The sequence below is a fragment of the Mustela nivalis genome, assembly GCF_964662115.1.
Source record: "Mustela nivalis genome assembly, chromosome: 1".
Classification (NCBI taxonomy): domain Eukaryota; kingdom Metazoa; phylum Chordata; class Mammalia; order Carnivora; family Mustelidae; genus Mustela; species Mustela nivalis.
The window spans coordinates 61,166,561-61,193,656 of NC_139020.1; the positions used below are offsets into that span (position 1 = coordinate 61,166,561).

Here is a 27,096-nt window from a genome sequence, read left to right on the forward strand (position 1 = left end):
AGTCTGATGTCCTAACCAGTCGGTGGTCTTGGCTTGTCTGTGTTTCCTGGATTTAGCTTGCTTCTTGCCTGTTTTTCAAGTGGCGTTCTCTGTCTTTCCCATTAATAATGTCAGCTCTAATATTGTCCCAACGTAGTCTAGTTTCTATTGCTTGCACTCCAGAGTTTGACTGATGCAACCCAATACTCAAGAAATCAGGCCCAAGTTACTATTTTTCCACCTGGATTACTGCAAGAGCCTCAGGACTTTGCACTTGCTGTTCCTTCTGCCTGATATGCTTTGTTCACACCTATTCTCTTGACTCACTTCCTGACTTCCTTATGGCTCTGCTAGAATCTCACCTGTGTAGATCTCATCAAGGACACTTTCTTTCCTCACTCTATATATAAAGCAGCACCCACCCCAACACACGCTTTCTGGACCCTTTTATACTTTTCATTTTACTCTCTAGCCCTTGTATCCACCCAAGGTATTCATTTATTGTTATCAGCTCATCCCAGGGCCATGTAAACACCCTGACTCTTAGTTGCTGATATTTTCTGACTCCTAGTACAGTGCCTGGCACTTATTAGATGCTCAATAACTATTTCTTGAATGAATTTATATTCTGCTCAGATGCAATAATAAGAGTAAGCTAAAGTGTGCTATAGCTAATACCTCCATTCCACCTTCCTCCATATCTTTCTTGATTTCTGTCCTTGAATCTTGCCCACTAGCATCCGGTATATGTCTGCCTATCTGTCAGTTTCAGACACGTGATACAGTAGATTTGCTGAGAATAATGAAAGAAAAATTTGGCCCTGCCTACCACTACAGAATGCTTATTTATTTCTTCTCTTACATTTTAATTGTTTAAATATTTGGGGAGGATTTTCCTGCTGTGGTAAATTTATACTCATTAAATTGTCAATGTGACGGTATTAGTTATTTATGTATTGTGGGCGCTGTAAGGGGAAATGCTTGCTTTTGCCACTGGCACCATCTGGCTTTGACTGATTATTGTATTTTACCTGATAGTCTTTGGACAGGACTATCAGGGTGATGAATGGGTGAGAGTGGGAGGGGTTCAAACACTGGTTGAGAAAGGATAACAAACCTGTAGCAGTAAGTAAGACACCAGGAGGCATTCTAAACACTGAATAAGATAGAACATCCATCGCATGTCCTATTTGCATTCCAGGTTAATCTTCAAAGAGCCAACATGGCAAAAACATTCCAAGATAAAAATAGCAAGATCTCCTAGAAAAGATTCAAGTTGCAATGAAAAAAGAAAAATCCTTTATGTTTACTGATGAATTCTGTGTATAACTTTTAACAGCATCAGTGACTTATAAATGGAGATTTTTTTTAAATGAACCTTTTAAAGACATCCCAAGACATTCTAAGAAGAAATTCAATTTTGTAGGAATTGAAGATTAAAATGTATAATGGCAAACAGCACCATGTCAGGCACCGACTTCCGTGGTTATAAGCTGATCTTGAATCAAAATCTAGTTCCTCACTGGCATTCTCAGAGTCCAGTTTTCATCAGAGGCTTTATTCCAGACAGAAGTATGATGATAACTCTGCTAATGTAGGGTGTCTTCAGCCTAGCTGGATCATTCTGACAGTCTTGTGAAAGCAGGAAGCCTAAAGAAGCTATTATTTAATCTTTCACCTTTCCCCAGAGAAAGATATATTTAAGGCACATGTGTGACTGTTCCTTATATTATTTTGGTTTATCACTAGATCACTTACCTCTTTCATAGTGTCTCAATGCTAGAAGAGACTTTAGAAGTCAGCTCATTCATGAATCCTTCATTTGTTCATCAGGAAATATTTATTGAGTGCTTACTACAAACTAAAAGATGTAGACTGAACATATGAATTACAGATGGTTGTCCCCTCTATGGGATTCATTAATTCCTCCTCATGATATTCTTGTTAGGTTGGAGTTCAACCTTTGCTGGAGTTATCTCCAACATTTCTTGTGTTGCTATTCATTTACAACACTCTTCAAATGAGAGAAATTAGGTTAACCTCACTTACAAGAGTAGAGAGGCCCAACTAAAAATATGCTTACCTCTCATCATTTAAAAAGTCAGATGCAAAGATCAAAGGAGACTCCTTAATGCACTGAACAGTTAATTTAGTGACCTCTTCTCCTTTGGTCCTTCTCCTTCCCTTGGTCCTGTCAAACTTCACTGTACTTGACCATACTCTATATTCACCCAGAGATTGGAGAAAAATGCTAAATTTTTATATTTGTAACCCAATGAGTATTAGTCTCCTTTTGCTACAAAGAATTTCCCTAACCCTCTTAATGTATTTCAGAACACTTTCCCTTCTTATTGAATGAAACCTCATTAACTCACATTAGTTTTATTTGCATAGAAAAATTAAGCTTTGGAATAAATCTATAGTATTAAAATGAAATTGCTGCATTTGTAAAATGCTTAGAAACATCTCAAGAAAAACATTTCTTAAGGCTTTTCAGCATTGGCCTTGGCAAGAATTAAGGCATTAAGAGTTCCCACAAAATGAAAAGTAAAATGGCATGCAAACACATACATATACACACAAACTCCAAGTGTGAAATTTTCGGGATTATTGAGGTTTCTAGATTGGCTCTAAGGTAATGGTCAGTTGTCACTTATCAGAACATTGGTTCAATAATAACTTAGAAAAACTAAACATTGGACTAACTTTTAAATTTAAAATATGATACTAAAATCAAAGCTATTAGATTATGCCTCTTGATAAGATTAGACCATGATTTCAGATTCTCTTAATATTTCCTCCCTGTCAGGGTCCAGAAACTCAGGGCCAAGGGTAAGTCAGCCTTAGATAAACAGATTGTCTGGCCTAGGCCACCAATCTGTCCAACATTTGTGACCTATAAAGATTTTTCCTGCAAGCAACTCTGCTTATGCCAACTGTTTATATGCACAGTGGAAACTTCCAACACTGTCATTCCCAGGTTTGCTTTCCTTATACAACTAATTACTACTGCCGTGGGTCATTCTTTCTATCTTTCTTTATCTTTTTTTCCCTTTCCTTTCCTTTTCTTCTCTTTCTTTCTTTTTCTTTCTCTTTCTTTCTTTCTTTTCTTTTTTTTTTTTTTTTGCTACATACTGGAGCCAAGAAAGGCTCACTTAACCTATGCCTATGGCTTTTGGTCAAAGATAGAAGCCAAAGAAGACCTAAAGATTATAGTGTTCAAGCTTTGCATACTATGCCTTGGTCATGTAGCAAGGACTTATGAATGACTGCTGTAGGTGGAGATTCAGAAAGGGTATAAGGAGAGATAGGGAGAGAGAGACTGAGCACATGCTTCAGATCATTCTGAAGAAATGGAAAACAGTAGAAATACTTCAAGACAAAAGAGGGAAAGCTCAACAGGTATCTTGGATTAAACATAAGCCCTCAGAAGTATTTGTGGTGACCTAAATAGATTGCCATTTCTTATATTGACAATATAATCAGGAAAAACCCTAAACACAAGAGACCTCTCCATTGAGACTCACTTACAATTTGATATCAGATATGTTAGAAATATTCTCTCACATTGTTTTATATATTAAGTATCTTTTTCCAGAAAAGTAATAACCAACTTGTGTTTCCTGAGCCCCTGCTGTGGGCCTAACTCTAAGAGGACATATTGTGATGGCCAAGAGAATGTAAACCCCAACATTTAGGAGAGGAAAGAAGACTGATATTTAAGAAATATATACAAACTGAGGAATGGCACTCATGAAAATAATGAAATAAAGCAGTCTGTAATTAAGGGACACAGGTGTTATGACAGATCCTTGTTGGAAGAGACAGCAGAACATGAAGACTTAAGGATGGGAAAAGTAGAGAGTGGCCAAGATGAGAGAGGAGAAATGTATTCCAGTTACATGGTATGACACAGGGCAAATTGTGGAGCTTTGAGGGGACTATCCTGAGAAAAGTGAAGTGTTTGATGGTAAGAATTAGAAAGGGAAATGGGCATGTAGATGAGGCCTAACCCCACCCCCGCCCCCCAAAAATGGCCTCTTCTGGTAAAAAAAGTTGTGTCATGAGCAGCTTTTGGCTAAAGGAGTGACATTATAGAAGAGGTACTTAGGGCACAAGTGCACTTGACATTACCTGGGGAGACTGGAGGTGGGAAGGTGAGTTCAGAGCCCAGTATTTTTTCATATATGTGTAGGGAAATGAAACTGGAAAGTTAAAAGCTGGTTTGTTAAGAAAGACCATGGTTTTGGTTTCTAGCTTGGGTTGTATGAATAAGGTATCCAGAAAAAAATGCTTAATTGAAGATTCAGAAGTGGCAAGAGAAGAGACAGGGGCAAGTGACTCAAAGGATGATTGGAATCTTATTCAGCTCCATGGGCTTCAGTTAAGGAGAGTTAGGAAAAAAAAAACAAAAACAAACAAACAAACAAAAAAAAAAACTGAGAGAAAGGCTTACTGTCTCCTCAATGCCAGAAGATCCTTCATTAAAAGGAAATAAATAGGGGTATCTGGGTGGCTCAGTTGGTTAAACATCTGCCTTTGGCTCAGGTCATGATCCTGGAGTCCTGAGATAGAGCCCTGTGTTGGACTCCACGCTGAGCAGGGAGTCTACTTCTTTCTCCCTCCCTCTGACTCTCCCCCACACTATTGCACTCTCTCTCTCAAAGAAATAAAATCTTAGAGAAGGAAGGAAGGACGGAAGGAAGGAAAAGAAATGAGTTAGTAAAAAACTAGCATACAGAATCAAAGAAGCCAGTAAGGAGAAAGCTCCAAAATAGAATGGTCAGCATGATTAAATCAGAGTGATCAAGAGGGATGAGAATGGAGAATAGACCACTGCATGTGGGAGGACCATTGATAGCCTCCAAGTGGGCAATTCAGTAGAATGGTGATGATGAGAGCCAGATTGTAGGGACGTAGGAGGGGACTGAGGTGGAAGAAATACAGGCAATTGGCAGAGACCACACACAAGGAATTTGGCACTGAACAGAGGGAGAGAGATGAGATTGTAGTAAAAGAGTGTTCTTTTTTGAGCTGGGGAGAAATCTATGTTAAAAAAGAAAGAGGAATAGAGAAGGGAAGTCTGAAATGCTAAAGCAGGAAACAAAAGTGACATCAATGACCAGACAGTTTTAAATTACTAAATTTCAAGAGGGTTCCTCATGGAGAAATATCTTTTGGAATGAAAGGGAAATAGAAGATGATGAAATATTTGTTGGATTGGGATGGTGTATATTCAGGGTATCCTGTCAAAATTATAACACCACTTCCTTTTTTCTCTGTGAAGAACTTCGGTCTGTTGCTCAGAGTGAAAATGAGAATTAAACACGGTCAAGAGAGCTTACTAAGCAACAAGAGTGAATTAAGCAGCATGTTTCCCAATGGTTTATGAATTTGCATCACCTAGAGATTTTTAAAATGCAATTTTCTGGAGGAGAGACTGCATTTACAAGCTCCTCAGATGATTCTGAAGCATGTGAGGTCAGGAGCCAGTGCCTTACTGAGAGGTGGAGCCATCTTGAAAACACTGAATTTAGGAAGCTAACAAGAAGCTACACTGTCTTCACCCTGTGGCCATTTTCATCCTCACAGTCCTTGAAGTGCTTCCTTTATGAGGTGTATTTGCCTGAGAAAGAGAGGGAAACTCATTCCAGCCTCCACTGGCAAGAGTTCTTGGCTAGGTCCATAACATCTGGGAAAGCGCTAAGGTGTACCAAAATCTCAATACTAATTAGGTACATGCCTGAAGTTTAGAGGATGAGGTAAACCACTTATTTTTTCCACTGAATTTCCTTTTAGTTCATTAGGAGTTTCCTTGGGGCAGGCATCTGGGAGTGCCCATCTCTCTCTGGACTCCCTTATTTTTCTCTTTCACTCATCCCCATTTTCTAGCCCTTTGTTCCACCTCTTCCCAGACTTGAGATGGGATATTAGATCTCTATAATTTTGTACCTGCTCTATTCTTGAGGGTCAGTGTTAGAAGCTTCAGACATTTGGTCCCTACAGTTTTCAAAGCTGTGCATCTAAATCAACTGACATTTGCTTGGTAACCTTGCCTCACTCTCTGTAGCATAACTTTGATAGATTATTTTATATTTAAGAAGTCAGTGTTTCTTAATCTTGTCTTATTCCTCATAAAGAGTAAAGGGAAAGAAAATAAAATTCAATTCTGCCACACGGGGATACCTTTCATTATTTGAAACTCATATACCAGGAGGCCCACAATAAGAGGAACATAGGATTTGTAGCGGAGTTCTGGGAGTTGTAGTGTTATTAGTTTCCTACAAAGTGGAGTCTTAGTCCCTCCCTCCTTCTCTCTTCCTCTCAGACATACATATTTTATTATGTTTGAAAAGTTAGGTTTAGTGTTTGAAAGTAATCTCATTAGTTTTTAGTTTGGTTGGTTGGTTGGTTGGTTGGTTGGTTGGGTTTTTTGTTTGTTTGGTAGAAAAAATTTTTACTACATCTAGGGTGAGGGAGCATCAACCCTGAATGCTGGAACACCGAATTGGACCCTATCATCAAAAGTAAACACATCTTAAACTCATTTCATACGAAAATTCTATATTTTTCCTTCTCTACACTGCATTCCATTTCATTGACCAATGCAGAAATGGGAGGTTTTAGTTTCTCTATTTCCATCAACCGATATACCAGAGAGTATAGTAATTTCCTCCATTTTTATCTGTCTCATGCTTCTCTTAAGCACAGGTAACTGGTCCTTCCCACCCTCCTTCCTTTTCTGAAATTGCTGTCTGATGCCCTTGGTGACCTCTGCATTTCCATTTCTGAAGACCTTTTCTCAGTTTTCTCTTAACATTTTCACTGTGTTAGACTCTGCTGGACACACCTTATTGGGATTCGCTCTTCTCTTGGCTCCCATTCTGGTTCTTCTCAATGCTTATCCAGCCTGGTTTTCACTGGATCAACTATCTCCTCCTGTCTTCTGTATACAGATAACCCACAGAACAAGATCTTCATCTTTCTGACCTTTTATCTCTGATTTCTTTGTCAGAAATCTCATTCACCTTCCTACCTTCAGTGATCACCTTTACCTAAAGGACTCTCGAGTTTATGCTTCTTGGGGCGCCTGGGTGGCTCAGTGGGTTAAGCTTCTGCCTTCAGCCCAGGTCATGATGTCAAGGTCCTGGGATCGCATTCAGCTCTCTGCTCAGCGGGGAGCCTGCTTCCCCATCTCTGTCTGTGTCTCTGCCTACTTGTGATCTCTGTCTGTCAAATAAATAAATAAAATCTTAAAAAAATGCTTCTTACTGAGTATCTCTAGTTGAATTCTCCTTCCAGACCTTTGTGATCAAAACTGAACCCATCATCTTTCTCCAAAACCCATCTTCCCTTTTGGAATCCCCTCTTTCTGGTATTTCCTCCAGTCTCAGTGATGATTTTCTCATCTGAATTTCTAAAGCACATACTAACTGTATCACCTATTTAATTCCGCTACTTTGTATTATTTAATTCTTTCATTTTATTTCTTATTACCATTTTATTGCTTGTTTACTTAAACACTAAATCATTTGAGGGCAAGAATTGCTTTTTTTCCATCTCTATATTCCTGATTCTGATCTAGTGTTCAGTAAATTATTAAGATGTTTCAACGAAGTTGCTAATATTTTGTATATATCTCTCATTGTTGTTACTTTTGAAAGGTTGACAGATTTTGATAAAAATTAGTAGATACGAAGATTTAATTGTGTTCAGATCACCATCTTGAGACAAAATGGTGGCTAGTAAATATACCCATAAGAGAATTTCTGTAACATTATTAACAGTGGATTCTATTTTTTTTTTTTAAGATGTTATATATTTATTTTAGAGCACATGTGGGGAGTGCGGGGAGGGGCAGAGGGAGAGGAAGAAAGAATCTCAAGCAGACTGCCACTGAGTGAGGAGTCCCACATGGGGCCTCATCTCAAGACTTTGAGATCACTATCTGAGCCAAAAAAAAATTTAGTTGCTTAACCAGTTAAGCCACCCAGGGACCCCAAACAGTGGATTCTGTACATTATACATGTTTACACTGAATGTGTCCTGTTATTCATAACTTGTGGTAGAGAGAAGCTATGAGTCAAAAAATTTAATGAGGCAAGCTGAAGGGTCCAGAGTTAGGTTAGATTAAACAGACAACCAAATGAGAGGTAAGGCTGAACTAAGAATTGGACACTGGAATTCTACACCACATTTAGAAAAATACTGACATCAGGGGACCTGCATTTCCTTATTTTTTTTCTTGACCAAATTATGGGATAGTTTTTCTAGTGTTAAAGGAAGCTAAGGAAGGTCTGAGAAACGGTTTCTCCTCTTGCTTTGTGTTTTGTGCTGTTAGTTTACCAAGAGTAACCTCTACTTTAACTCCTCTCTTAGGAGTAGGTTTATAGATTCTTAGAATTAATAGGCTGGAAAAGACGTGACCATCTAGTTGAAATCCCTTGTTTACAGATATGCAACCTCTGGGCCTTATCTCTTAGGCCTCAACTTAGTACTAGTCCTAGAGTTTGGGTAATTCCATCCAAATGAAAATATTGCTGTTATATTAAAAACACTTTAAATTTTAAATGCTTTGCTTGTAGGTTAAGTTGAAAAAAGTAGGTTCACTTCTCACTTTTCAGACACTTAACATTTGAAATTTAAAAATTAGTCCTAAAGAATATTTCCCAAAATAAATGCTCAGAGCAATAGCAAAAAGAAAATACCACTCCCTTTGTCCTGTCCACTTTTCCCTCTACCCCAAATCCACTGTATATAAGCATTTATGCATTGCTTCTGCGATAAGATAATTCTGCCATTCTTAAGGCTGGAAAACTCAGTTCAGTTGACTCTTACCTGTTTTAAGTTTTCTGCTCTGTTGTAAAATAGTTTTCCATTGTTTTCACTTTAATTTTTCAGTTGACCACTAACTATATAGAACAGAATTGGTGCTCAGAGGAAAGTACCAAGTGATTCAAATATTGACTATTATATTCATTTTTAGTATGACTTTAAGCAAATCACATACTCGTCCCCTTAGCCACCTGCAGTGGATGAAATAGCAAATCACTCAAGTTTATCTGAAAAGTTCTTCTCTGGAGAAAGAGACTTAGGAAATACAAACTCTCTCTTTGTTGAAGAGCTCAACTCTGCCCAGGAAGATCTGAGGAAATGGTGAGCAAACCCAATACTACTTCAGCACACCTCTCTCACAGTCTTTTTTTTTAAAGCCCTATTTTATTTGAACACTGTGTTCCTGAGTCAAAAGAGTACTTCAGCACAATCTTCCTTCCTGGGGGCAAAGCAATCTCATACAGTCACACTCTCAGAAAGGCAGATACCGCTGAACATTGACTGGACAAAAGATGTTGTGTTGTGTTGTGTTTTTTTTTCCCCTCCAGCAAAAATTACTCAAATTGCTTGAGAAAAAGACACAATATGATGTTTATCCCTGTTTACAGATGTTTAACCAGTGCCCCTTCAGAGGGTCATGTGCCTATGAACAGCATCGTAGTAATTATATCCACTGCTGCAAAGAACAGATGTGTAAATTGGTGGTTTCTTGGGGGAAAATAATATCAAGTCCACTTTCCAGAAATGCACCCAGTGCAGTGCAGCTGGAACACTCAGTATGGAGGTCTCTTTAGTGTTTGTAACTGAATGTGCTTACATTTAAAGAGTACAACGGTTCCTTGGGGCATCTAGCAGGGATGTCCTGGGGCACCCAGAAAATAATTCAGGTTGTTTGGTGGGTTTAAAAATTCCTAGTGATATTAGACAAGTTTTCATATCCAGAGAAGGTAATAACAAATATTTGATTCTAAAGTTTTTAGGCAAGAAATATGTATTGAGGAAAAAGTGTAATTAGAAACCTATGCATTTAAGATATAAAAACCAGACTTCAGTGAAACCAGATTGCATCAAGGTGATCATACTTCTGACCTATGAACACCAGAATATTCCTAAACTCACCATTGCAGGGGCTGTCAATGATTGGGGGTCCCTAGATCCTCCCCTGACAAGTAGAATTCAATAGTTCCTTATTTTAAAAGCCTATGTTACCTTGGATAGAAGAAGAAATAGATGAAATTATTTCTACTATTGGATTTCTTATACTAAAAATACTTGCTGTCCCTGAGAATGTATATTTATATGACTATATGGATATCAGTATTTAGACCTCTAAAAATTAAACAAAACACACACTGAACAAGGTAAGCTTATTGTTTTGGAATAGCTTATTGAACAGTTCTGTTATCACAGATACGGATATCACTATAAGCCTCACTACTGTTTTTCTGTATAAATTATCTTCCTCTTAAAATGTGTCAAATTTCATGTGTAGAATGTTATACAGTGATTCAGTGTGTGCTTAAAAGATGTGATTTCTCCTGGACCCAGGCTATCTGTACCTTCACATATTCCAAAACTTTGCAGAAGATCAGTATGTATCGTACAACTTAGTAAATGTGCTAAAACATTGTTAGTTAATTTGCATTTACATTACAAACTATAATAAGCAATGACATTATGCTGACTTGGGAATTTTGCTTCTGGGGCAGAAGCATAATCTTCTTTTTTCAGGCTATGCTTTTCTGCATTCATGATTCCACACAAACTACCCAGCCGCACCAAACCATGGTTCTGTGATTGAAATGTAACAGAGGAATGATCTAGTCTGCTAATCTGGTTCATTCAGGACCAGAATGAAAGGATTATAAAGATACCTACCAATTGCCTTAGGCCAAAGCATCCCTTCTGACACTAATGATCTAATTCTGTTACCTACTTTGTTCTAAATTCAGCCTTCTCGGTTCTTTGCGGCCTTCAGGACTCAAACAAAAACACAGGAGGCGATCAGGCTAGCCCCAGCTCTGCATCACCTCTAGTCCTCTGATGCCTCACCTCTAGGCCTCAGTTCCCGCGGCTGTGAAATGACATGGTTTGATGACCTCTTCAGACTTCACGTCTGTGTTCACTGTGTCTGCACACACTGGAATTTAGAATAGGAATTCTTGGTCCTATGCGTGGGTTAGTGCCAACTGTCTCTAAAATCAGGAGGCAATGGGGTAGGAATAGAAAATTCTCACTGTTGCTTAATACAGACATTTTCAATAATATCAAGGAAGTTATTTCCAAACTGGAGTGTGGGTCAGATTGGAGCCCTTATTTGGTCCAAATCGGTGGGTGTACTTATTAAAATGCATTTCAGGTGCTCTGCAGCTAGGTCTATACCAAACTCCCTCAGTGAGCATCATGGGAGGCAGGGCCATTGAACCTGATTTACTTAAGCATTTAGGGTGGTAAATGTATGCGGAAGTTTGAAAACCCCTAGTATTGATAAAAGAGCACTTTTTCTGCTAATCTGAAATTTTCTTGGGAGCAAAATCATTTAATTTGCCCTAAACCTCAATTTTGTAATCATGGAAATATAATGGAAACAGTATTAGGGCATCCTGGTGGCTCAGTTGGTTGAGTATCTGACTCTTGGTTTCCACTTAGGTCATGATCTCATGCTCAAAGGAGTGGAGCCCTGTATTGGAATCTGGGCTCCCTGCTCAGCAGAGAGTCTGCTTCAAATTCTTTCTCCCTCTCCCTCCTCCTCTGCCCCTCCCCTCCAGGTTCATGGCTCACATGTGCGGGCACACTCAATCACTCTCTCTTTCTCTCAAATATATAAATAAAATCTTAAAAAAAAAAAAAAAGAAAGGAAACCTAAGTCTTTCCCAATTTCCCAGAAAGTAAAAGGGTTAGTGTCTTAGTAGAACAGCCTTTTAGAAAACAGCTTCTTAGAAAAGCAAGCAATTTCCTAGTTACAAATGGATTGTATTTCAAAAATACAATGTTAAACCTGAAATATACAATGCTTTCTCCAGAGAAATAACGTAAAATAGTCTTAAGATTTCTAGACCTGTCTATAAAATTCAGGTTAAGCCAAATGTAGCTAAAATTCAGTACATTTGTAATGGAAGCACAGGAGAAAACAATAATGTTACTGGGTTTTGGAAGGTAATAGAACCAGTTTTTTATATCTAATTTCATTGGAAAAAAGGAATACCCAAACTTCCCTTTTCTGGTAAGGTGTTTTGCTACCCCAATGAACAGTGGGAATGAAAACTATAGCAAAATTTTTGTTTATTAGGCAACTTTGGGTCACAATGGGATTCTCTCTCTCTCTCTCTCTTTTTTTTTTTAGAGAAGGAGAGAGGGAAGGGGGCTAGGGAGAGGAAGAGAGAGAATCATAAGCAGGCCCCAGGCTCAGTACAGAGCCTACCCGTGGAGCTTGATCTCTTAACCCTGAGATCATGACCTCAGCTGAGTCAGACACTTAACTGACTGAGCCACCCAGCACCCCCATAATGGGATTCTCTCCAGGAATGAAAAGAGGGGTGGTTAAAAGGAAATTGCCAATGCTGACTGGGTAAAAGTTAGGAGAAATACCATTGGTATTGGGAGTGGGGTAAGGTCAGGGCAGCGAGAAAAAGAGGAATTGAGTGGTTTATGCGAGCGTGTGATGACCTGAAGTGGAAGTGTAGGAGAGGTGAGTTGCTTAGGTCTAAGGAGAAAAACTCCCCGTGCCTGTTTACCAACCCCAGGCAGAAGAAAAGAAGGATGGGTAAGAGATTTTGTCAATTACCTATATTCACCACCAGATGGCAAAACTGATCCAAGGCCTCTTGGGTACTGGTCAGTTTATAGAGAAGGGGTAAGATTATGCAGTCTTATTTTGGTAATTCAGTTATCTACTCCACAAATAGTTATTGAGTTCTCACTTTGTCCTACCAACTATGCTAGGAACTGGTGTAGAAATGGCTAACCGAAGTCCTTTTCCTCAATGACCTTACAGTTGGGTGCGGGGTCAACCAAGCACAAGAGTGGGCCTAGACTATTAGTTAATATTCTTGTACAGAGAGATACAGGGGCTTGCTCCTTCGGGGACTTGCCTCAGTGTCCGCCCAGACAAAACCAAAGATAGGCCTGGAATTCTTTTTCTCCACTTACTGCCGCGCCCACGGGTGGGTGGCGGTGCCTCCTGAACTTCTACTCCAACCGCATTTCTTGGTCTTTCAGAACCAAGTCTTCAGTCTTCCTTCAAACAAACCTTACTAGCCTTTGGCCTGTTTCCTTCAAAATATCCTGGTCTCGGTGACGGGTATTAACCTGATGATCCAAAACGAGGAGGTGTGACAGAATTCTGCCACCCGGGTTATCGTTCGCATGTTAGGTGTGTGTGTTCTCTTTTTCCTATTCTTCCCTCCAGTGCCTCTGTCCAGGGGCATTTAATCTCTTGGGGGGGGTGGGGTGGACACCTCTTACATTCTTAGTAAAGGTATGGACATTCAACAGAAAAATAATCATATCAACACAATTATAGAAACAAACTACATCCCACACTCCTCCAGATTCAGGAACCCATCCTTAGATCACCCCAGACTTTTTTTTTTCTTTTTTTTTTTTTAAGAACTGACAGAAATCGTGGGAGTTTGTGGAACAGCACGCCGGGGAGCAGCAGCGAGGATTTAAGCAAACTTTTTTTAATTTTTCCTCAGGAAAGCTGGTTCTGCCTGGTCTCTCCACACTCCGTTTCTCGAGGCACGTTGTCTGTGTGCCTGGCCTCCCTTTCCCGAATCGGGCGTCCTTGCTCAGCTTTTGTCCCGCGGACCCCTCCCCCCGCACTTGGACTCAGGTTTCCTTCCCACTGCCCGGCTTCGCGTCTCCTCCGTCCCCTTTAGGCGTTTCCTCCTGCCGCTCTTCCGGGTGACCTCATCCCTTTGTTTCTCCCCGGCTGTACCGCCGGCCCCGCCCCGCTCCTCGGCCCCGCCCCGCGCCACCGCCCCGACTCTGGGCGGAGCTTCGGATGCGGTGGGCGGGACCTGATCGTGGAGGGCTGCTCCGACCGCACCGCCGCTCTTTTAAAGCCAGGCTTCGTGGGTCGGTTTCCTGTTTTCCAACGCACCAGGGAATGCTATTTTACCCAACCTCCGCAAACTCCTGTTTGGGTGGTAATTGTTGCTCTCGGTGGCCCAGAGAACAAAAAGCCGCGGGCCTGGCCACGGTGGAGGAGTACTGCGTGGAGGGAGTGCGGGGCGTGGGTTCCCTCCCTCGCCCTTCATTAGGCTTTGGCGTTCACCCCTCCCTTGCAGGAGCCTCAACAGCCGGCTTGCAGGGACTGGGCTCTCAGTCGCGTCAAGGTTACTCTGCGGGTGGGGAAGGAAAAGAGTGAAAGGTGGGTCAACTGGAAGTCGCAGTTGTGTCCCTCCCAGTTTTCCTTGCCTGCAGGCTGCAAAAAGCACATTAGCATTCCTCGGGCTGTGCGGTCCTTTTCTCCAGTACCCGGAAGGGAGGAGAGCTTTCTGTTTGACTGCAAAAGAGCTTTGGAAGCTGAGCAGCAATGCCTTGTCATTAGAATATAACAGAAGTGAAAAACCAGCTAGGTCAGAGCCAGAGACAATAATCCTTAATGATTAAAAAAAAAATTTTTTTTTTCCTAGACTGCTTCATTTGAGCTTACCATTTCCAACGACGAAATGGAGCTCAACAGACAATTGGGGAAGGATGGTGACTTGAAGCAGACCCAAAGAAGTTAGATGACTTCTGGAGATGTGGCGGAATTTAGACTTGATGGGAGATTTTCTCTTAACCTGCACACACATGGTACCACCATGTATTTGTTCATTCATCTAATATATTGTTTAAAAATAAGCAAGTCAATTTAGGTGTTACAAACGGACTTTATTTAACACTTCATGAAGCCTGCAATCTCTGGTTTCAAGGGTCCCAGGGAACTGCAAAATGGGATGAAAGGAAGCTTTTATAGGATAAAGAATGAGGAATACGGAAATAAATACAGAGCCTGGGGATGGATGGTCTGACGGGATATACCATGTTTCTGGTCAAGTGGAGCACTTAGAGGGACATGAAAACAAACTTTCAGGCTATTGACATGGCGCCCAGGCAGGAGTGCCTCCATCTTGGGCCTAGAAGTTTACTTCAAAAATATGTATCAAATATTGAACACTTAGTCTGTAATGGGCTTTGTCTCTGGTTGTGACTTCAGGTCCACTTGAGAGGAAAGCTCCAAGGAAGAGGAGGGGAGAACCAGGGTGTGGCGTTAACGCCTCTAGGGCCTGAATGGGCCCCTGTCCTAGGGGCAGAAACTGTAAAGCAACCTGGAGAGGAAGACCTAAGTGATGAGGGTAGGAAGCTGATGGGACTTAGAGTTTTCTCTCTTTTTCTGACCTCTTTCTCTTGTTTAAATAGGTTAAAACCAACTGTGGCAGAGAGTGAGTGACTTGGATCTTGTATTTGTTTATTTTTAGCAGTCTTGTTTTTTCCCCCCAACTAGGACAGTAACTTTCATTCAGATTTTCCACACAGACTGATAGTGAGGCTTTAAAAATTGTAGAGTAAGATGTCCTTGAGAATAGCTTCACTGTCTCACATCAAGGCTTTTGGGAAGGTGGAGAAGAGTCAAGTTTTGGCCGATTGAGCAATGATGTGCTCCCGCTTTCTGAAAGGGTTGAAATTAGGCGCCAGAGGAAGGTGATGTCTGCTTTCCTGATGAGGCAGGTCATGACTAGTTCCCAGAAGCATGTGAGCAAAGTCATCCTGAACTGCGCAGACTCATGGGAGGCTGGTTAGTGGACAGACCCTGGGCGCTCTCAGTTTGGTGATTCCCTCTGGAGATTGGCATATCTTGAGAATGGTCTTAGTCTCATTAATGTTCAGTGTATATGGCTAATTTTAGAAGGTAAGTGACTGCGTGGGGGAGACCCTATCCGTACCAGGTAGTAGGATTGAATGACAGTCAACTACTCTGTGACCCTCTTTTCTAGGGAAATAGGAAAATGGAGCATATATCCATTTGTACACAACTAGGACTCTGATACTTAGAATGTTTGAGTCTTAGATCTCCTAGTCAACCCCGTTCATATACAGACGCAAAAGCCGAGGCCCAAGGAAGTGAAGGGACTTCCGTGAGGTTGCAAGTTTGGGCTGTATGATGTTTCTAGCCCTGCTCTCCTGAGGGCTACTCTCCTGGCAGGGCCACAGCTTCTGCTACTTTACCTGCAGCTTTCTCTGTGCTTTGTAAGAGAAGAGAAGCCCCTCTGAAATTATACTTTTGTTGAAAGAAATATTCAAAAGAAACTGTAGATTTCCTGGGACGGGCCTGTTTGGTCTGGAGGTTGTAGGCCAGTACTTTTCACGTTGTGATGTGGGGAAGATCTGTGAAAATGCGGATCCTGATTAGTAGATGCGGGGCGTGGCTCAAGTGCACGGCCTCTCAGCTTCTGGCCCTACGGACACTGTGGATCCAAGTAGGTCTGAGTGCTAAGCGGCAGAATGGCAAACAGCATTTCGTCCTCACTCTTCTTTCTCACGGATAGAACAGCCCTGGGAATTTAAGGAGCCCCTTTTCCCCCTGATACCAGGTCACTGTGTTCCTTCCGCTCATCTAAATGCTTTTCACTCCCTTGTCCTCACTCAGCCCCGAGACTGTTAGAAACAGTCCCTGGAGACAGGTAGCTTGAGCTGGAGGGTGTGATCTTTTGTCTAGTGACTTAGCACCATCTAACTTGGTTCCACAAAAGCTTTCGCACATAAGCAGCTTACTCAACTCTGACTGTAAAAAAAAAGTCTTTCTTTTCTCTCCCACAAGCGTCCGCCCAGCTGTAGCTCATTTCGGTCCTTCTGGGAGTGCAGCTCTTCTGTGATTGGCTCACAGGCATGGCCCTTTCCCCTGGGGCTCTTCTATTCTCCACGTGAGAATAAAGCAACACTCGCTTCTGCCCTGCATTTCTTCTCGGGCTGTGTGTGATACCTGGATTCAGGTCTCAGTGTCTTTGTGTCCCTTTTGAGTTGAGCAGGCAGCGAAGGAATGACAGGACAGAAACACCTCTAAGGTAGGCAAGCTTCAGTGTCACTCAGTTTTCAGTTTCCTGAAGCTGGCCTGCTCTGGGAGGGCCTCTGCCTTTGCTCTATGAGATCACTTTCAATCTGCCATATTATTTCCTCACCCGTAAAAATAATAATATCGTTTCCTCACTAAAAATAATAGTACCTCCCTCACACAGTTGCTATGGGACTTTCCATATAACATGCTTAGCTCAGTGCCTGACACACAGTGATCTATAAATGTTAGCCTCTGAAAGGGTTCTGAACCCAGTTGGGGGTGGGGGGGTGCTGCCCTGTACTAGCAATGCCCCAGACACCAGCTGAGTAAAATTCAGCTCAATTCTGACACTGTTTATTTGGAGATAGCATCAGTTTCACAGTTAAAAAGGCTCAGTCCCAAAATATTACCTTCCTCTGCAGACATTAATGGCAAGTTTGGGCTGTTAACCTGTACTTCTGAACGGCTGCCTGTTAGTCACACGTTCCCAGAACCTCCTCTTTGGGTTCAATTAATTTGCTAGAATGGCTTGCAGAACTGGGGAAAACCATTTATTCACTAGATCCCCAGTGTATTATAAAATGGTATAACCCAGGAACAGCTGGGCAGAAAAGATGCACAAGGCAAGGTTTGGGGAAAGGGTTCAGGGGTTCCATACCCCCTCCCAGGACACCTCTCTTCCCAAACCTCCATGTATATAGCAACCGGGATATTCTTGAAACTCTGATTTTGTGTTTTCATGGAGGTTTCATTACTTAAGACGAATTGATTAAATCACTGCCCACTGGTGATAGATTCAATCTCCAGGTTCCCAGGTTATTCCCAGGGGTCAGAAAGTTCCAACCCTCCAATCACTTGGTGGTTTCTTCAAGCCACCCATCCCGTCTCTAGGTGCTTTCCTCAAGTCACCTCATTAACATAACAAAAGCTGCCTTTACTTCGAACAACTTGGGCAACTCAAGGGTTTTAGGAACTTTGTGCCAGAAATGGGGAGAAAGACCTAATATATATATTTCTTAATAAAAGTCACAATATCACAGCCTCCATTAATAAGACAATACTCCTGCCCTCAAAGATCTTATAAAATAAAGGAGTCTGGGGAATAAGTCCACCAATAACTGCAATATAAAAATAGTTAATGAAAATACAACCAAGGATGCTGTGGGAGCTTAACGTAAAAGTATACCCTACCCCAAGATTGGTAAGTGATAGTCTATGGGCTAAAAATGTGTTGTTGCTGTTTTTCCCTACATTTTTAAGTGGTTGACAGGAGATCAAAAGAGTAATGATATTCTGTGACCCTTTAAAATTACGTGCAATACAAATTTCAGTGTTCACAAATAAAGTTTTATTGGAGCACAGCCATATTCATATTCATTTACACAGCATCTAGAGTTTTTTTACACTACAACGACAGAATTGAGGAGTTGTGGCAGACACCATATGGCTCAGGAAACCAAAAAAAGAAAAAAAAAGAAAGAAAAAAGAATTACTTTCTGGCCCTTTGCAAAAAAAATTTAGACTGTTCATTTACAGTGATACGAGAAAACTCTCCTCCTGCCAAGGAGGTAAGGGCTGGGATGAGCCATGAAGGGCAGGTGGGGTTTCAGCAGACAAAGGACAGAGAAATGTTTGGCATATTATAAGTGAAGTCAGAGAAGTTGGGGAGTGAGGCGCGTGTTCAGTCAGCAGCATATCAGTTACTTGGCTAAAGTAAAGGGTATGCTCACGCAAGAAGTTGGAAGGGCAGACTGGGTCCATTCCATGAATTTCTCGAATGCTAAAACAATGCATTTCTGTCTAGTAGGATAAGCAACAGGAATATTTTAAGAGTTTTGGGAGGGGCAGAGAGGGTGTTTTGGGGTGGCAGAAGTGAACAAATTGTAAAACTGTAATTCTGTTTTCGCTTCATCTGATAAAATGTGTAGCGGAGAGTGTCTGTAGTTTCAGCTTTCAGGGAATAAGAATAATAAGGGAATGAGAAAATCTTGCTCCACGGTGGAATTTCAGACTCTTGGCAAAAGAGAATCTTTGTTTGCGTTTTCCCTGCACACCCCCTCCGCTCCCGTTGCCAGCCACCCCCATTATTCCCTTAACTCTCCACAGTAAATTTAGCCTTCTGTTGCTTATTCCTGGCTTGCTTGTACACCATGGGCAGCCAGACTGTACACACACCAAGGCCACAGAGGTACAAAGCAGTTATACTTTTTTAAGCTCACTGGCTTTTTTTTTTTTCCCCCCTTAAGATTTTATTTTTAAGTAGTCTCTACACCCAGCCTGGGGCTCGAATTTACAGCTCCAAGACCAAGTCACACATTCAACTGGCAGAGCAGTCAGGGGTCCCAGGCTCACTGGGCTTTTATATGTGACTTTAAACTGTGAGTTCAGGCTGGGTAGAAAGTAGGGAATTATTCTAGCTTGGAGCTGTCAAGTTGCCCCAACGTGAGTTGCCCCAAGCACAAGGGAAAATGCTTATTGGATTGCCCTTGAGTCTTCTATTTGTAGTCTTGGGTCTAGTCCTGAGCAGACACAGGCATATGGGGAATCACTGACTTCCAATGAGTAAATTGGAAGTGAAGGAAGCATCACACTACCTTCGTGGGACTTTGAAGCTCAGGACAGTTTCCAAATCCTCTCTGTTGTGACAAAATCCCGTCATTTTTTTTGCAGTTTCACAGTGCTGGGCAAACTTGGTGCTCTGTGTGGCTCTCTGGGTTGTATGATACCACTTATGAGAGGGTTATGGCATACCTCATAGCTATCTATGCCTCAACAAGAAAGGTGAATTTTCATTCACCTCAAGACCTCAGAATCAAACTTAATATTTCCTTATTTTTATGAATTCAGCCTAATTATTCTGGCTCAAAGATCACATTATGATAAATCCCTGTATGGCTCATACAGACTAATTCAGAAGTTGTAGAATTTGTCTTGTCTCGTTTCAAAAACAGAGTAGAAGGAACTTTCTTTCTTTGATGGCCCTAAATGTTGCAGTGTTTCTCCCTACAGAACCAAAAAGTAGGAGGTATGCTGGTTCTTTGTGCCATGATGAGCCCTGTTTCTAAATTCCTCCAATGAACTATGTGGCATAAATAGTATATGACAGTTTTTGAGACTATCATCAGAGCAGCTAGTATGTTCTAGAGCATCTAGAATGTTCTAGATGGATTTCCCTGTTTGCTTCACTACAATTGTGAGAGAAAATACGGAGTAGTTGGTTCAAGGAAAAGGCATTGTCTAATTCAGGAACTCTGGCTGAATTAAATCCTCAGATTTGGGAATAAGTCACAGAACCTGCTCTGTACCACCTGCTCAAACCCTTCTTTTTTTCTCATGTAATTAAATAGCTGTTCTTCCTGACTTGGAGTCTCTTCCTACCACTTTCCCCAGTATTGGTTTTTCTGATCTCTGATATTTTCTCTCTCCTGCTCCCAATACCCTGAATTGGGTAATTCTCCCAATACCAGAATTAATAAGGAACCTGGTCTCTGGGCCGTTCTCAACATCTCAAGTGTGACTCTTCCCTGTCAACATCTTCACAAGGAAAATGAGTCATGGCATCACCTGGGTCACACTATCACAGCCCTAGCTTTGAAAATGTATTTGTACTTTTCTATTGTAAAGAGATTTTTGAAAGGGGAAGATGAAATTGTGGTGACAGCTCTGAAGCCTGGTCCTTTAGACACTCAGAACTAGCCCAGCCCTAGCAGGTAGTGGCCTTGAGAAAGTCCTGCTCTGAATTTCCCCATCTTCTTCTCCACCTTTCACCTTGCTGGGAGACTGCAGGGAACACCTGGAAGATCAGCCCTGTCTTTCTGGGATGATTTTATTTCACGTGCAACCTATACACATCTTTTGAGTTCAAATCCTGACTCTGCCACTTACCAGTTGTATGATTTTGACCAGTTACTTAAAGTCCCTGTGCCTCAGTTCCTTTACCTGTAAAATAATAGTTCCCACTGTATAACCTTGTTAGAATTAAGCTGGTCAACATATATAATACATTTAATAAATATATTTGCGTGTGTGTATAAACTGTTTGTAGTACTGGGTACATAGTACTATATAATTTTTTCAGTTTATTATTAGTATTATTTCCTTCAAAGATCTGATGGTATTTTATAATCTTTGCCTTTAAAAGGTTTTGTTGTTGTTGTTGTTTTGGAGGGAGGCATTTATTATTTTTATGAAATGTGCATAGCCCTGAAAAAAAATTCCTTTGTGAGCTATCAAAGAGAGAAAATCATAAAATATTTATCAAATAATGCACTTGGTCCCTAGTCTCCAGAAAGTAGTAGTTTTCACTTCACTCATAATATCTTCTTCTGAACAATTATTTATGGAGTTCTCAAGTATCAGGGACTACAAATACTATTTTCTTTCATCTGAAAGAAAATTTGGGGGGCACCTAGGTGGCTCAGTGGGTTAAGCCTCTGCCGTCGACTCAGGTCATGATCTAAGGGTCCTGGGATTGAGCCCCGCATCAGGCACTCTGCTCAGCAGGGGACCTGCTTCCTCCTCTCTCTCTCTGCCTGTCTCTCTCACAATCTCTGTCAAATAAATAAATAAATAAATAAAGGTCATTTAAAAAAAAAAAAAAGAAAATTTGCCCAGTAGGTATAGTATCCCAATCTGAAGATGAAGACAGTGCATTCTAAAGAAATCAGTTTACTCTGGGTCATACATTTGAGTAGTGGCCAAGTCAGGATTTGAACTCAAATCATTTGACACCAAAACCATGCCAGGGAACTCGTAATCAGTGGGTGTCAGTGACTAATGATCATGAGAGAACTAGATGCCAAAAACAAAGGGAGGGATAAGAAAGAAAGAATGACAAAGACAAACACATCATGAGCAAGTTTAGACTCAGTTATGGTTTACCATCTAGAAGCTTGGGAGTAGAAACCCCATTAAATGGAAATCTGTTTGTCCTCCAACTCTGTGCCCTTTACCTGACATTCTTGCTGCACCCACCAAAAAAATACTCCATTGTTTTTCTCACACATGGAAGAATACCACAACATATCTTCTAAAATCAGAGCGAAAACATACTTGCACTTTTCTTTTTTTTTAAGATTTCGTTTATTTATTTGTCAGAGAGAGAGAGGGAGTGAGAGCACAAGCAGGGAAGCAGCAAGCAGGGGGCCTCATGAGGGGCTCCATCTTAGGAGCCTGGGATCATGACCTGAGCCAAAGGCAGACGCTTAACCAACTGAGCTACCCAGACATCCCCATACTTGTGCTTTTTGAAAGTTTTCTCAAGTCCTGCATTTACCTGGTGACTGAGCTGGTTCATTAAGACCTGTGCAAACTATTGCTGATCAGTACCAGTGGCCGTATAAAATCATCCCAGCAGCCACCTCATATAGATAAACCTATGGTAAGAAACTTGCCATACGAGTGCAGTTTCGGGCAAAATCACCTAACCCCCCTTCCAAACAGGTCTCTGCTCATATCCCCTTCTACCTAGAGATTCTGGAGCTGCCTCTGTTCCGAGATCTGACATACAGACCAATTCTGATAAGTGAGAAGAGCTGTAGGTAGTCTACATGCTGATGTGAGGGTTGCTACTTCTTTGATGATTCCTTCTGAGTGTTTAGTGTTGAATTCTTGAATTCTCTTTTACATTCCTTAAAATGTAGGAGATTGGAGGCCTATGGTTAAGACCCATTCTACCACTTGTGGGCCTTTCCGTTCTGTTTCAGATTCTTCATTTTGCAAAAGGAATAGCACACTTGCTCAGCTTAGACGGACAGTTTTATGAAGTTAAAAGTACTTCATAACCAGTAACACAAAAATTCAAGTTATTGTCTTTTTTTTTTCCTTAGCAGATGGAGTCCTAGTTCTCGTCCATCTCTCATCAGCTAGATTTTATAATGACATGCACTCTGATGACACGTATGTACACTTAATAGAAATGAAGTACAATGACTTTCAGAGGTGTTCTACTAACTATCCAGTGGGGCTGTGTTGGATAGAGCTGGAAATCCCAAATCATGAAGCCCCTCTCTCCTCAGGACCAGATGCTCCTAAGCTAAGCCCCACAAAATGTCAGGCAGCTCCATCCACAGCTTTTATCAGGTAGGAGTATGACCAGACATGAGTAAAGAGCGTAGCCCTCAGAACCTATGCAGGCAATTGTTTCACTGATGTGTAAGGCCTGGAGCTTGATCCACAGGATAGATATATGAAATAGCAGCTGAATGAGATTTTTCTTTTCTTCTCTTTTCTTCCTTTCTTTCTTTCTTTCTTTCTTTCTTTCTTTCTTTCTTTCTTTTTTTTTTTTTGTGTGTGTGTGTGTAAGTGTGGTTGTCAAGTGAAGGGCATATATTTTGAAAAGGAATAGACTTGAATTTTGAATGAATTTTCATCACCAGATGCTGGACTATGTAGAGGTTTAAGGGATGGATATAGTTAGGGAGGATTTGTGTGTGTTCGGTGGCAGAGGAGAGGGATTATGGTTTATGCTTGACACTGGGAACAGTTCCTCCCCCCTTCTCCAGGATAAAAAGAAGTGGATTGAGTATTGTGGCACATTTTAGACAGATTTCTGCTTATCTCTTTGAGGATAGATAGCTCTGGAACACTGTAGAGTTAAGGAAAGGACTCTCTCCTCCCTGGGTAAGGATACCAGTAATCATGGAAATGATTAAGGTCCTCGGGCCAAACCTCATCAGTATGGTAGGGAGGGAAATTTTTTTCCTATACATTTCAAGGTCCTTCAGCTTGACTAAGAATTAAATTAACATGAGACATGAGAAAAACCCAAAGCTTTATTACATGTGCATAGAGGCCCAATAATGAAACTGAGATCCAAAGAAATGACCAAGGTGGGCAGTTTTCATACATTTTAGACAAAGAGATGATAAATTTGTGAGAAATTGACAGGAGAAAGACAACAGGTGTTTGGGAACTTTAAAAAGGAATCCTAAGCAGAATTTAGGCTGAGGTAATAGGTTAGGGGAAAAAAATAATAATAATAACAACAGCTTTCTCACTTTTAAAGTCCCCATCTCTGGTGATAAAGATATCATATTACTTCTTAGTACAGGGAGGGTATTTCTCATATAGGAGATTTGTTTCCTGCTTTTAGGGGGGACAGAGAAGGACTTGAATGTCCTTGAACTTGTTGTTTCCCAAGTAGTTTCAGTTCAAAATAACTAATATGGCAGTGTGGTATATTTGGGGGCAGCCTGTCTTGGGCCTCTATAGTACTTAGCTTATTAATATGTCTTAACTTAGTTTAACGATAATGTAGAAATTAAGTGTGTATTCCTGGGTGGCTCAGTTAAGCATCTGCCTTCGGCTTGGGTCATAATCCTGGGGTCCTGGTAACGAGTTCCACATTGGGCTCTGCAGAGAGTCTCCTTCTCCCTCTATCCCTTCCCCCCCACTCATGATCTCTCTCTCTCTCTCTCGCTCATCCTCTTTGATAAATAAATAAAATCTTAAAAAAAAATTACTGTGCGATGATAGTGAAAATGGTAACGATCAACATGAGAAAAAGTTGCAGCTAGCCCTTTTTGAACATGACAGGGACTGTGCTAAGAACCTTATCTGTCATCCTCGCTCATGTGACCCTCACTCATGTGATCCTCACAGCAATCCAGTGTGAGAGACTTGTTCTCCTGCTCCGTCCTATAGGTAAGAACACTGAAGCTGACCAGCCAAACTCAGGAGCTGGGGATTAAGTGACAGAGTTGAGATCCAACCTGACACACATTGAACTCTACAGCCTGTACTCTTAAATACCAGGAAATCCTGGCTTGCTACGTTCTTTAAAATGCATTGGGTGAGGAGTAGGATTGAGGGAGGGTCCTGTTGCTTCGAGGCTGGATAACACAGGTCCCTTTCTGCCCTCAGTTACCATGACTATAAAATAGGCACAACGATGTGTTCCTCACATGATTATGATGAGGACTAGATTGACATACTAACTGAAAATGTTGTATACTCGCTCTATGAGTAAGAAGAGAGATGCCAAGCATCAGTGTCCCAGAGTGGAGAAAGTACACCTGGCCAGTCAGCAGGCTGCTGCTCCTGGACATGTCCTCTGGTCACTGGCACAGTGTGGCATAGAGTCACATCACAACAAGTACAAATAAATGTTTTTGGAGCATCAACCACGAGCTGGCACTGTTTTAGCTACTGTGGTTTTGAGTGTTGTAGAAAACTGACAAGGTCCTTCTTTCCAAAAATTTATAGTCCAAGGAAAGAGTCAGTTAGTAATAAAAATACATCGGGTAATCATAAACACAAAGAAGGAAAACAAGGTAAGTAGACCAAGAGGAAGGCTGTGTATTAGAGTGGTCGAGAGAGGTCTCTCTCATTCATGTATTCATTGAATGAAATATGTCAAGTACGACTGACTTGATTGTAAAGGCAGCATGAGGTTATTCCACCACCGCCCCCCCTGGCCCCAAAAAAAGCATATTTAAAAAAGAATCGTATGTGGGTGGATACAGTACCATCTGTTCACTAGTATGTCCATAGTGCCTAGCATAGGTACTCAGTATTGTTAAATGAGTAAGTGAATGGTGGTGTTGACATGATGCTTTATGGATTATCTGTCACAAGAAAGCCTAAGCTATTCCAGGTTACTAATGCAATAAAATAGACTTGGGTTTAGGTTGGAGGGAAGATGACCGGAGTTCAAATACAAGGTGGGCCACTGATTCACTTATGCTATAAATTTAGGCAAGTCACTTAACTTCACGGAGCCATTTTTAGAAACTGAAAGAGTTGTGCTGAATTTGCTGAGTGACCTCTGGTTTCTCTGGGCTCAAATGGCCTTTGTCTTGGGTTAGTTCTTCTATTTCCAGTTGGAAAAAATCTATGTGGCCTGACACATTGGGATTATCCTGAAGCCACTCTTGGGAAACATCCTCTTCTTTCTTGCTTCTCTCTCAAGAAAATATACTCTTAGTCCACTTACCTCTAATATTCTGAAAGGAATTTTATCAGAAAATAACCTGTATTACCTGTATTTTAAGTCATATTAATAGAATCAATTTCAAGTACAAAAGAAAGACATGCACACTCACAATCTAGTACTTTCTAGCTTAAGACCCAGGTTTTACTTAAAATATTTTTTCTTTGGATATTTTTATTCAATCACTTAAGTCTGACCTTATCTTAGATTGGTTTCTTCCCTTTCCTCCCTCCCCTCTTCTCTCCTCTGTCCTCTCCTCTCCTCTTCTCTCTTCCCCTCCCCTTCCATTGCCTCTTTCCCTCTCTCCAAAACATTTATAAGTTTGATTTTTTTCCAACCAATCTGTAAAATCCATTTTCTCTAAATGTCTAATGATGTTAAGTGGTCCAGCAGTTTCTCCAGAATGAGCTACAAGCCTACGGAATATCTTCAGCACCTCTTTGGTTCTACCTGCCTATTTGGCCGCCCAGCTCTTACAAGATTTGCCTTCACATCTTCCCCTAACTTTGTTCTTCCCTGATTCTCTCCCTTCCTACCTACCCCTTCTTCTCTTGTGTTCCTTATGCTCTTGAATTGTTCCAGTGAAGGTCATCCCACGATCTTGGCACCCAACCATATTCTGAGTTCTTCTAAATAGATATTTTAACATAGATGCTATGTACAAACCTCCAGCCCTGATCATTTGGAAAGTTAAAGTGGGAGATAATCTGAACAATTAAAAGAGAAAAAGAGAAAGAGAAGGAGAGTGGGCCAGTTGGGGGAAGAATCAAGAGGAGCTCGTGCTTTATCCATGTGAAGTTTCCTTCATTATAACATGCAGAGTCTCAGCTTCCTTCTTTTTATGTTTCCAGCTTTTTAAAAGTTTCATCCCCTTTGCTTTGTGTTTCTTAAAGAAAAAATGGGACCGTAAAATTGTAGCTTTTTTTATGCACACCTGCCCACTCTGAAATACTTGGTTTGTCTACTCTCCAAGGAGCAGTATTTGTATTAAAGAGCCACTTGGCATCAATGCCCAAGTGCAGATGTCCTATCATATAAGACTGTGCCTCATTCAGAAAACTCAAGATAGAGTAAAATAAATTAACAACATCTTGGCTCTATGCTCTATTCACAACTGTTAATTTAACAGGGTTATGCTTCCATCTCTGAGCTGAGAGTTCCTGGCAGGGACAGCTGCTCCTGTGCCCCAGATTATGCTGCGTGCCTCCCAGTAGGAGTTATCAAAAGCAGCAGGATGGAGGGAAGGTAGTAGCGCATCAGAGAACCTAACAGTGTCGCAGCATGGCCCCACGAGAAGGGAGAGGAATGG

The 27,096-nt window shown here is 41.1% G+C and overlaps 1 protein-coding gene and 1 long non-coding RNA gene across 2 annotated transcripts in view; both read left to right on the forward strand.

The window, feature by feature from the left end:
* Positions 1 to 27,096, forward strand: part of GAP43 (growth associated protein 43) — a 96,726-nt gene that overhangs the window by 20,834 nt on the left and 48,796 nt on the right. The window lies entirely within an intron of this gene.
* On the forward strand, positions 13,888 to 14,688 carry LOC309868546. Its single transcript, XR_014313722.1, has 2 exons — positions 13,888 to 14,188; positions 14,454 to 14,688. It is a non-coding gene; the product is annotated as an uncharacterized lncRNA (long non-coding RNA).